Consider the following 10,389-nt stretch of genomic DNA (forward strand, 5'->3'; position numbering starts at 1 on the left):
CGCCGCCCCATCGCTGTCCCCTCGCCGTCCCCTCGCCGTCCCCTCGCCGCCCCCTCGCCGCCCCCTCGCTCGCCGCAGTCCATGGCGTCTGCTAGCTCGTCAAGCAGTCATCGGTCGCCGCGGTCCATGGCCTTCTCAGGGCAGTCGCCGGTGCCATATCGGGAGCCACCGATGGCGTACTCGCCTGAGAAGGTGTGCCACTGCAAAGTCAAGGCTCCGAGGTGGATTTCGTGGAGCATTGCCAACCCCGGTCGTCGATACTACAACTGCAGCCAATCTCTGGTAACTAGATCTGTGCCCGCCGTTTCTGTTTGTTGTTTCGTTGAGCAGCAAAGTTATAGTCTTTGCGTGATTCTTTTGACAAAATTGCACAATTTTTTGAATAGGGATATGACTATGGGTACTTCAAGTGGCATGATGATCCCCTGGATAAGTTTATCAGTACGCTACTAGGTGACCTGCGAGATGTTGTGAATCGGCTGAAGACAGAGGTTAGGAAGCTCAAGACCGAGAAATCACAGCTGGAGCATGCTCTCATGGATGCCAAGTGCAGCATTGGTGATGCTGATGTTTATGTGCTGGATTTGAAAGCGCAGCATGCTCAACAAATGGATGTTCTTGCCAAGGAATTTCAGAGAAGCAAAAAGATGTACAAATTTGCCATCTTTTTCTGCATTGTGTCTGCTGTTATCATGGCTTTGAAGATGTGATGTAGTATCTTAGTGAACCACCTATGTAAGCTCGAGTGAACAAATGTATTTGAGTTTAAAATTTCAAAAGTCTGAACTTGTGTCTGAAGTTAACTGAACTTTTGGTTGTCTGAATTTTTCTGAAGCGTTGTCTGAAGTTAACTGAACCCACCGCTTTGACAGCCACCCATTTAAGGCCAACGCTCGCCCAGACAGCACTAGCCCACCCACTCTCATCCACTCGCCGTTCCCCATTCTCATCCACTCCCTTCGCCTCTCGCCCACCCACTCCCATCGCTTCTCGACGCCGGCGATGGCGCCCAAGAAGAAGACTGCAAGAGATGTTCGCCGTTCTCAAGATCGGTGGGAGGAAACTGTGAGCAGGTTATGCAAGGGGGATTCAGAGAAAAGGGCCGATGTGGAGGAGATCTGCAACAGATTTCCGAGCTTGCAGATGTGCGTGGACCACGCTAGGGGCCTCATCGTTGTGGCAACTGATGATGAGAAGAAGACAATGTTCCCCGACAGCCGTCCCATTCCAGCTATCTCTGTTTTCCTTTGGGCTATGAATGAGGCGGAGAAGTCACCAGATCCGCGTCAGCGTGCCAGGTGGTACGAGTACCGCTCCCACCGTCGCCCCCCTCCACCTCCAGTTGAAGGTCTCGTCGGCGTCGTGGTCGCTGTACCAGCTGCAGTGAAGCAGGTTATTGTGCACTCTGACAGCGACGGAGAGTGCAGTGAAGATGTGTTGGAGGACAGCGAGCAGGAGCAGGATGTGGAGGACAGCGAGCAGGAGCAGGTGGTGGTGGATGTGGAGGACGGCAGCGAGGGGGAGGTGGCGCCTGCCGACGACGACGTGTACGTGGTGGCGCCGGTGATCCCGCAGCTCGGCGACAGGAGCATGCCAATCGAGGCGGAGACTTACATCCGCGTCGGCATTCGCCACTCCGACCGCATCAAGAAGATGAAGGACATGCAGAAGTGAAGACAGAGAAGTTAAGTTTCTAGTTCAGTGTCTAGTTCATTATGCACTGAGAAATGCAGTTAAGTTTGTAGTCAGGACTGGAGAAATGCAGTTAAGTTTCTATGTTAAGTTTGTATGTTAGGTACTGGACAAATGCAGTTATGTATGCACTATCAAATGTACTGAAGATGTTCAAGCATAAATGTTTTCAACTCTGTTGTCCTCTTTGTTTTAATCCAAAAAATTATAGTAGCAGAAATTGTGCCTCAAATTAACAGAAGCAAAAATTTAGGACAAGTTTGGCACAAATTTAGCACAGTATCACAAATTTTGTAATCAAATGGATGGCCCTTTCTTAGCATTTAGTGCCTCCTTGTATGCAGCAAGGTTGAACACACAATGTTGTGGAACTCTAGGTTGAGAGCTTGGTTGTGAGCTCTGTTGAGAGCTTGGCTGTGAGCTTTGTTGAGTTGTAGGTTCATTGATCCTCAGGGTTCCTGGTTTTCTTCTAACTTCCAATTTCTTTGGCCTAGGTTGCACAGCCATTGCCTTGCCTTTTATATCAACAGCCTGCAAACAAGTTTTCATTAGTATAAACAAAAAGGCAACCAAGTTTTCATTAGTAGAAACAAAAAGCAACCAATTTTTCATTAGTACTAACAAGTGTCATCTTAACCTGCTTTTCAAGCACAGCTTTCTGAGTCTGAAGAGCATCAAAAGCCTCTTTGTCTTGCTTCTTTTGTTTTGCAGCTTCTCTGACCAAATGAGCATTTCCATGATGTTTAGCTGCATCATTGTTCTTACAGCTTGATCTATTATGTCCTTGCCTTTTGCAAGAACTACAAGTGATCTTGCCACCTACTTTGCTCATCTTAGTACCCTTAGGTTTTTCTCCTTCCTCTCTCCTTCTTTCTGTTTTAGGCCTTCCAGGCAAGCTAATGTGACCAGGTGGGTGTGGCTTTGGATTTGTTGAAATAGGCCAACTCTCCTCTCCCTCCAAAGGTTGTAAGCAATGATCATATATCTTGTTGTACACTTCTATGGAGTAGCAAGGAGCAATATAATCATCAATTTTCTGTCCTGTTTTATAGATAGCACTAATGGCATGGCAACAGGGTAAACCTGACAGCTGCCAATATCTACACGAGCAAGTCCAGAGCTGCAAGTTAACAGTAAATTTGAATTTCTCATGCTCTTGCACTTCAAATCCATCTTTCCCATTCCACAGCACATGGCAGAAACCTGATCTCCTTATGTTTTGCTTCAGTTTTTTGAAAATGTTGGGACATATAGTTCCTTTCCAGTTAACTGACTTCCCTCTATTTCCTTGTACCCTCACCATAATTTTGCACCTGATCCACTCAAGCATTGAGACAATAGCAAGGTACCTAGCTAACAGGATGTAGTTGTTGAAAGATTCACACATGCTGTTATCAACTGAATCACAATTAGACCCCAGCTTCATGTAGGCCCTACTCCAATGTACTGGATCAGTGTTCATCATATCTTGTGCATCCTCAACAGTAAATTGTGCTAGCCTGGCCCTGTTGTAGTTGAAAATCACTTTGTTTGGTGATTTTGCACATCTCCAAAACCTTTTCTGAAGATCATGGTCTGGGTGTTTTTTCTTCCAATTAGCATATATGTGTCTTGCACACATTCTATGCTCAGCTTTAGGAAAAATGTCCTCCATTGCCCCTATAAGTCCCTTTTGTTGATCTGACATAAATACATATCCATCTCCTTGATTGCTTATTTTCAAGTCCTGGTTTATTTTGGCAAGAAACCAGAACCATGACTCATAATTTTCTTTCTCCACAACAGCCCAAGCAATAGGATACATCTGGTTATTTGCATCTCTTCCTATAGCACACAACATCTGTCCATAGCAAGCACCTTTGAAAAAACAACCATCAAGGCCAATAACTTTTCTACAACCTGCCAAGAAACCTTTCTTCAAGGCATCAAAACACATGTAAAACCTTTGAAATACATATGACCCATCCTTTTCATTATGGTCCAACTTCACTGCAACTGTGCTTCCAGGATTAGTTCTCGTCAGCTCTAACTGATAATTAAATAATTTTGAGTACTCTCCTTCAGTGGAATGCAATAGTTTCTGCATGACCATTCTCTTTGCCTTCTTGCACTGTGCAACTGTCACATCAGCAAATAAGTCCTCAAGTACAGTTTTCCTCAAATCTTCTAACTTCCAATTTGGATTTGCTCTTATAAGCCTGCCATATTTTGTAGCAATAACAGTTGATGTGACCAGTTTGTTATCTCTTCTTGGAATGCAATGGTGCTCATCTACAAAGGTAGACACCTGTAGCCACTTATTTCTAGTAGTTTTAGAAGCATAGATCATCCAGTTGCAGCCAGGCCAAGTACACTTTGCACCTACTTTATGATTTTCATCCTTTGTGAAAGCAATATGCACATGTTTCTTAATGCCATATTTTATTAGAGCTTTCTTCATCTGATGTCTTCCTCTAAAAACCATTCCTATCTCAAATGTAGGAATTTCTGATTTGCTGTCATATTTTCTTCATTCACTTTTCCTTCTCACTAGCTGTGTGGCCCCCTCACCATCACTTTCCTCATCAAAAGAGCAGTCATCATCTGATGACACAACATCATCTTCTATGCCATCCAGCTTCTCATCACCAGACAATCCTTCAATCACATTATTATCTTTGATGACAGGCCCCACAGCATCCCCTAATTTCTTTGCTCTCTTCTGCCTCCTAATTTCCCTTGCTAATTTCCTTAATTTCTCTGCCTCTGATTCTTTAGCAGAACTGTGCTCTGACAAAGGCTGGTAGTCAATGTCACTTTCATCGTCACCTTCTTCTCCTTCTTTTACATTTTCATGTAATACTTCATTAGCACTTGTTCCATTTTCAACATGATCTGTAGATGTATACTCAAATTCAGAAGTAGCTGTTGGGTTCTGTGCTTGAGTAAATTGTGGCATTGTTCCTCTCTGTGGTGTACCTGCTACTGCTTTGGTCTTTGCAGATTTTGCTTTATTTCCTACTGGAGCTGAAGAAGATGCACCTGGACATGAAGAAGATGCACCTGGACATGAAGAAGATGCACCTTGGGCTGCACCTGGAGTTGGAGGAGGAGCACATGCACCTTGAGCTGCACCTGAAGATGTAGTTGCTGAAACTGGAGCTGCAAGAGGTACTTTTCTTCTTTTAGCTGCAACTCTACTTGCTCTACTTTTCTTAATCTTCACTGGACTCTCAAATGTAGTAAGAAAGTCATTAGCCTCACTTATTATCCTCAAATTTTCTTCCTCAGCAGCTGTCCTTTTCACACCTACAACAACTTCTGGCTCTGCTCTTTGTTCTGCTAAAGCTGCTACATTTGATAAAAACATCTCATCGACCATGTTTGTCTCCACAGCATCCACATTTACCAATGCAAATCTGCTACCTTTATGCTTGGAATATGTTTCTGAAACTACCACACGCACATCATCTACCACAGGCACATCATCTACTCTGTTTTGCAACTACTTTACTGCTTCTTCACACAACTGCACTTCCTCCACATAGATCTCTGCACATGACCCAATAGGTGTTGCATTCCCCATCTTCTCCACACTTGAATCATCAAAAATAAATTGCAAACCCTCACTCAGTTTTTTCCCTGGAACAAGCCAGTGCATCTTGTAACTATAATCCCCCCTACAATGTCCTCTTTGTACATGATACATGTCTTGAGCATAAGACAACAAAAGCTCAAACTTTAGGCTTTTCCTATCGAATGGAAAAGTAATCATCAGACCTCCGTTGTATACAAGCAATCCATCCACTGTCTCAAATTTGCCAAAATAATGTAGTGACACATAACTTATTTCTTCTTCATCTGCTGCCTCATCGACAAGACCTGCCCAAAAAAACAATCTTTACCTCATTACATAGCTCAGGACCTACCCATAAAAACAATCTTCCTATGATCTACCCTACACCTCCACCATCTGCCTGCCATGGCAACAAAATTGGGTGCAGTAGATGACTTCTAAGCGCAGCTCTGATTTCTCCTAAACTAAGATCATGCAGTAGATGACTTCGACGGGAAAGAAAGGGGGGCGGTTGACTCACCATCGGGCGGCGTGGAGGCCGGTGGCAAGGCGGACGCCATGGTGGCGTCGGCGGACGCCGCTGGCGTGCTTGACACCGTCGCGGCCAGGTTGGGCGTCGTCGTCCAGGCACAGGGAGGTTGGTCGATGCACATGGACCGAAATCACCTGAATTGGGGGCTGATTGGTCGACCGGCTCCCCCAATCGATGAAAACACCTGAAATCTGCCAAGTCAGCACTGTCCAGTCAGCAAGGAGACTAGTCAAAACCACCTAAATCTGGTGCAAAACCACCATGGGGGAGAATTGATCCGGTTTTGGAGAGTTTAGGGGCTGATTGATCCGGTTTTAGACTTTGGGGGGAAATCGGTCCATCAGACAGGATTTGAGGGGGAAAACGATACTTTCCTCTTGTTTTAAAAAAAGGCGCGTCTAGTGGGCCGGCCGCCCTGGGATCGCTAGCCAACGCCCACCCAAAAAGGCAACCGCCTGGTCCTTCTGAAAAAAGGCAACCGTCTGGTCCCCCGCGCGAAAACAGCCTCAGACAGAAACCATGCCCACGAAAACCGCTAGAACCCGCCGCGTGAACAACCCCCGCGAGGACAGCTGGCCGCGGGATCACGTGCACCTGCCTCTGAACCCCACCCTCCTCACAAAACCGCGCGAAATCACGTGCACCTGCCCCCAGGCCATCTTCTTCTTCCCCACGAAAGAAGGATCTGCCCAGGGGGCAAAATCCTCCTTCATCGTCAGGAGAGAAGAATGACCATGGCGACTCTCAGGGACAAATAAGAGAAGAGAAAAAGAAGAGGGCTTAGAAATCAGAAAAAAAATAAAGAGAAAAGCAGATCAAAAGGAGGAGGGCGAAAAAAGAACCTACCTGGAGATCCATAGGTGAGAAAATTTGCCCATCTTCTTCCTGATTCTCTCTTGTCTACTTGCCCTTGTAATGATTCCTTGCATGCATCTTTTACTCGTGTATTGCGGAAAAACTGTGCACCCAGTAGTTTCTTTTTCGTGCAACTAAGTCAAGTGAAGTAGCCAACTAAAGGAGTAAATGTGTGCCAACCCAGCAGAGTATGCAGCTCTAAACGTTATTTTGTGCAACTAGCCCAGTTGTGGCATCCAACTATAAGCGCAAACTGTGCAACTGGAAAAATTGTGCAAAAAATTAGGTCTTAGGAAAAAATTGTGCAACCAGTAGGTCACTTTCCTGCAACTAAGCCAAATAAAGTAGGCAACTGAAGGAGTGATGTGTGTCAACTCAGTTGCCAACTGAAGCAGGCAACTCTGAAACTATTTTGTGCAACTAACCCAGTTGTAGCATCCAATTATGTTTCACAAAGTGTGCAACTGGGAAAATATAAAAAAGGCACAAAACTGTCCAACCTCGAAAGGAACTTGAAAATATATGGAAGAAAACAACCAATATACGATGACGAGCAAATATACGATATGTTCTGATAAAAAACAGTCTGCAAATATAGGTCTTAGGAAATAGCTTTCACACGCTGCCATCACAAATTCTAAAAAACACACCTGTCAAACCGTTGTTCCATCTGTGCAAATCTAACTAGGAACTAAAATAGCTATAGACAAATATAGTTCAAATCTGATTTTGCTTTTATCTTTGAAGTTGTTGTAGCAGACCTTGCTTGATATGTTCACTTGCATTGATCTGCAGTAAATCATGCCCTCCCTATCATGTCAGACCTGCACATTGTAGGTACAAAAAAATGGTCAATAAAAATGTAGCTACTACCTGAAACATGTGCTTATATTGTCCAACTACTATGATGCTTGTTCCACCTTTGATACTACTTGTGTGCAGCTGGTATGCTACATTTTTATCCAGTTTGTATCATTAAACAATGTCAAAAAAATGTGTTCGTGTGACTGGAACTGCACATCAATTTGGCCAACTGGTATGAAAAAATTGTGCAATTCTATGACACTTTTGTGCAAATGTTGTGCTGCCTTTGTGCAACTACTATCAAAAAAACAGTATCCGGAGAAAAACTTACTAAGTACTTTCACTAAACCACTTGCATTCATCTAAGAAAATCATGCCCTCCCTTCCTTCTTAGAACTGCACATTGTAGATACTAAAAACAGAAAAGGATGGTCAATAAATATGTAACTAGTGCCTGAATATTCTTATATTGTCCAACTAGAAATGATGCTTGTTCCAATTAAAGTACTTGTGTGCAACTGGTATGCTACATTTTTATCCAGCTTGTATTATAAAACAATGTCAAAAAAATTGTGTTTGTGTGATTAGAAAATGCTCATAGTTTGTGCCAACTAGTATGAAAAAATTGTGCAATTCTATGGCACCTTTGTGCAACTACTATGAAGAAAGCTGTATCTGGATAAAAAAGCTATGTAAAAACTGACTACTTGCAGTCTTCGAAACAAAAAAATGATTGTAACGGTGTTAAATTCATGCCTTCAAATTGCTAGCGACTATGCCCCAATACAGCTTGTTAATGACTTTTTTGTTGAAACAAAATGCAGGTTGAAGCAGCTTTCAAGGATGATAGACCTCAGTGTGTTGCCTCCCAATCTCAGTGAGTTGCCAAATGATGATGTCGAGTTTGTACATTCAGGGGTTTTCACACAGCCTCATCAAGATCATGGCTTCATGAATGATGTTGATGTCAACATGCAATCAGAAAGCCATACACTCGAGGAAACAAACACCACAGTTGTAGGACCTACTAAAACAGAACTAAGGGCAGGGCCAACTAGCATTGATCGAAATGATATGGATGAAGATGAGGCTGGTTCTCAACCAATGGAGCCATTTGTTGGGATGAGATTTGACACTCTGCAGGGTGCTAAGGATCACTACAATGATTATGCCCTAAAAATCGGTTTCTCTATTAAGATGAACACTTCAAAGAAGAATTTTTATACCAACATATTGGAGAAACAGCAATTTGCATGTAACAAGTTTAGGAAGCCAAAAGAGGATGATGCAGGAGCTGAATTGCCACCTGTGCTAGATCCTATACCAGACCCAAAAACTTTGGATGAAGAAGAAGAAATGGAAGAAGTGCCAATATTCAATGGAGAGGATAGTGGAAAAAAGAAGAATAAGAAGAAGCGCAAGAGAGAAAGGATACAACAAACACAATGTAAGGCAAAAATGCTGGTTAAATTGAAGGATGGGCGGTAGGAAGTAACCCACTTTGTCCGTGATCATAATCATCCTTTGGTCCCCAAGCCTTCACTCTCCAAATACTTGCGATCTCACATGGGTATACCGCCGGAGGAAAAGAAGTTCCTAGAGATACTCCACAACTGCAACCTGACTTCAGGCGTGTTCTCATTCACCTCCCAAAAAACTCCAAACTTCACACTACATTGTTGTTTAATGCTGATATGTCAAGTGTGCAACTAGCAGCAGGGGGGGGGTGTGCAATTACATACACTGTGTTGTGCAACCAGGATTGAGTATTTATGAAAAAAGAACTACCACAAACAAAACAAACAAGTTGGAATTACTTGCTGATTGAATAATGTATAGTTGCACAAAATGGTCATAGTTTTGATGGCAACTCCATATGTATCTGCAAACTAGTGTTCCTCATCGATGCAATTGAACCTTGTTGACTGCAACTAGTGTTCATATCTCTGCAACTGATGCTAGAAAAAAATTGCTAAATTATTTTGCATCGTGCAATAAAAAGGGGGGAAACAATGAAAAATAAGTTCTATGGCAACCACATGTCAACATTTGTGCAACTATTGTTCTTTAGTCTGCAACTGTTGTTTGTAAAGTGTGCAACTATCTAACATCAACTTTCTTCGCTGTAGGCCGCATGATGACTATCATGTCAGAGTTTTATGGCTCGGAGCTAAATGTACCATATGGACCTAAAGCAATAACAAACTTATGTGTTGGCTTCTCCAAAGACTCAACAAAAGAGGGGGACATTATTCAGACAATTGAGCATTTTAAAGAGTTGCAAAAGGATGATCCAGACTTTTTCTATAAGATAAAATATGATCTCGAAGGAAGGGCAGAGAACATTTTTTGGGTGGATGGCTTGGCACAGAAAGCTTATACGGAGGCATATCATGATTGTATCTCCTTTGACACAACCTACATGACCAATATGTACAACATGCCTTTTGCTCCGTTCATTGGAATCAACCCTCATGGGCAATCTTTCATGTTGGGCTGTGCGTTTGTGAGGCAAGAAATGGAGACCAGCTTTGTTGGGTTTTTGGAGCTTTCCTAGAGGCTATGAATGGAAGGGCACCAGATAACATCATTACTGATCAGGATGTGGCAATGAAAGTGTCCATAAAGAACATATTTCCCACAAGTGTGCACCGATGTTGTCGGTGGCACCTCATGAAAAAAGCTCAAGAGAAAGTTGGATGGTTGCTAGGCCGGAACCCGGGATTGTCTGAAGATTTCAACCTTTGCGTTGATTCCAGTTTCACACCAGATGAGTTTGAACAGAATTGGGCTGTGTTGATGGTGAAATATGAGGCAATTACACAAACCCATTTTGAGAAGCTATACGAATATAGGAACACTTGGGTGCCATGTTACTTCAAGCAAAGATTTTTCCCGTTCTTGCAGTCTACAGAACGAAGTGAGGGGTTCAATGCAGTCTTGAAGCTGT

The sequence above is a fragment of the Triticum dicoccoides genome, chromosome 1B (genome assembly GCF_002162155.2).
Source record: "Triticum dicoccoides isolate Atlit2015 ecotype Zavitan chromosome 1B, WEW_v2.0, whole genome shotgun sequence".
Lineage (NCBI taxonomy): Eukaryota > Viridiplantae > Streptophyta > Magnoliopsida > Poales > Poaceae > Triticum > Triticum dicoccoides.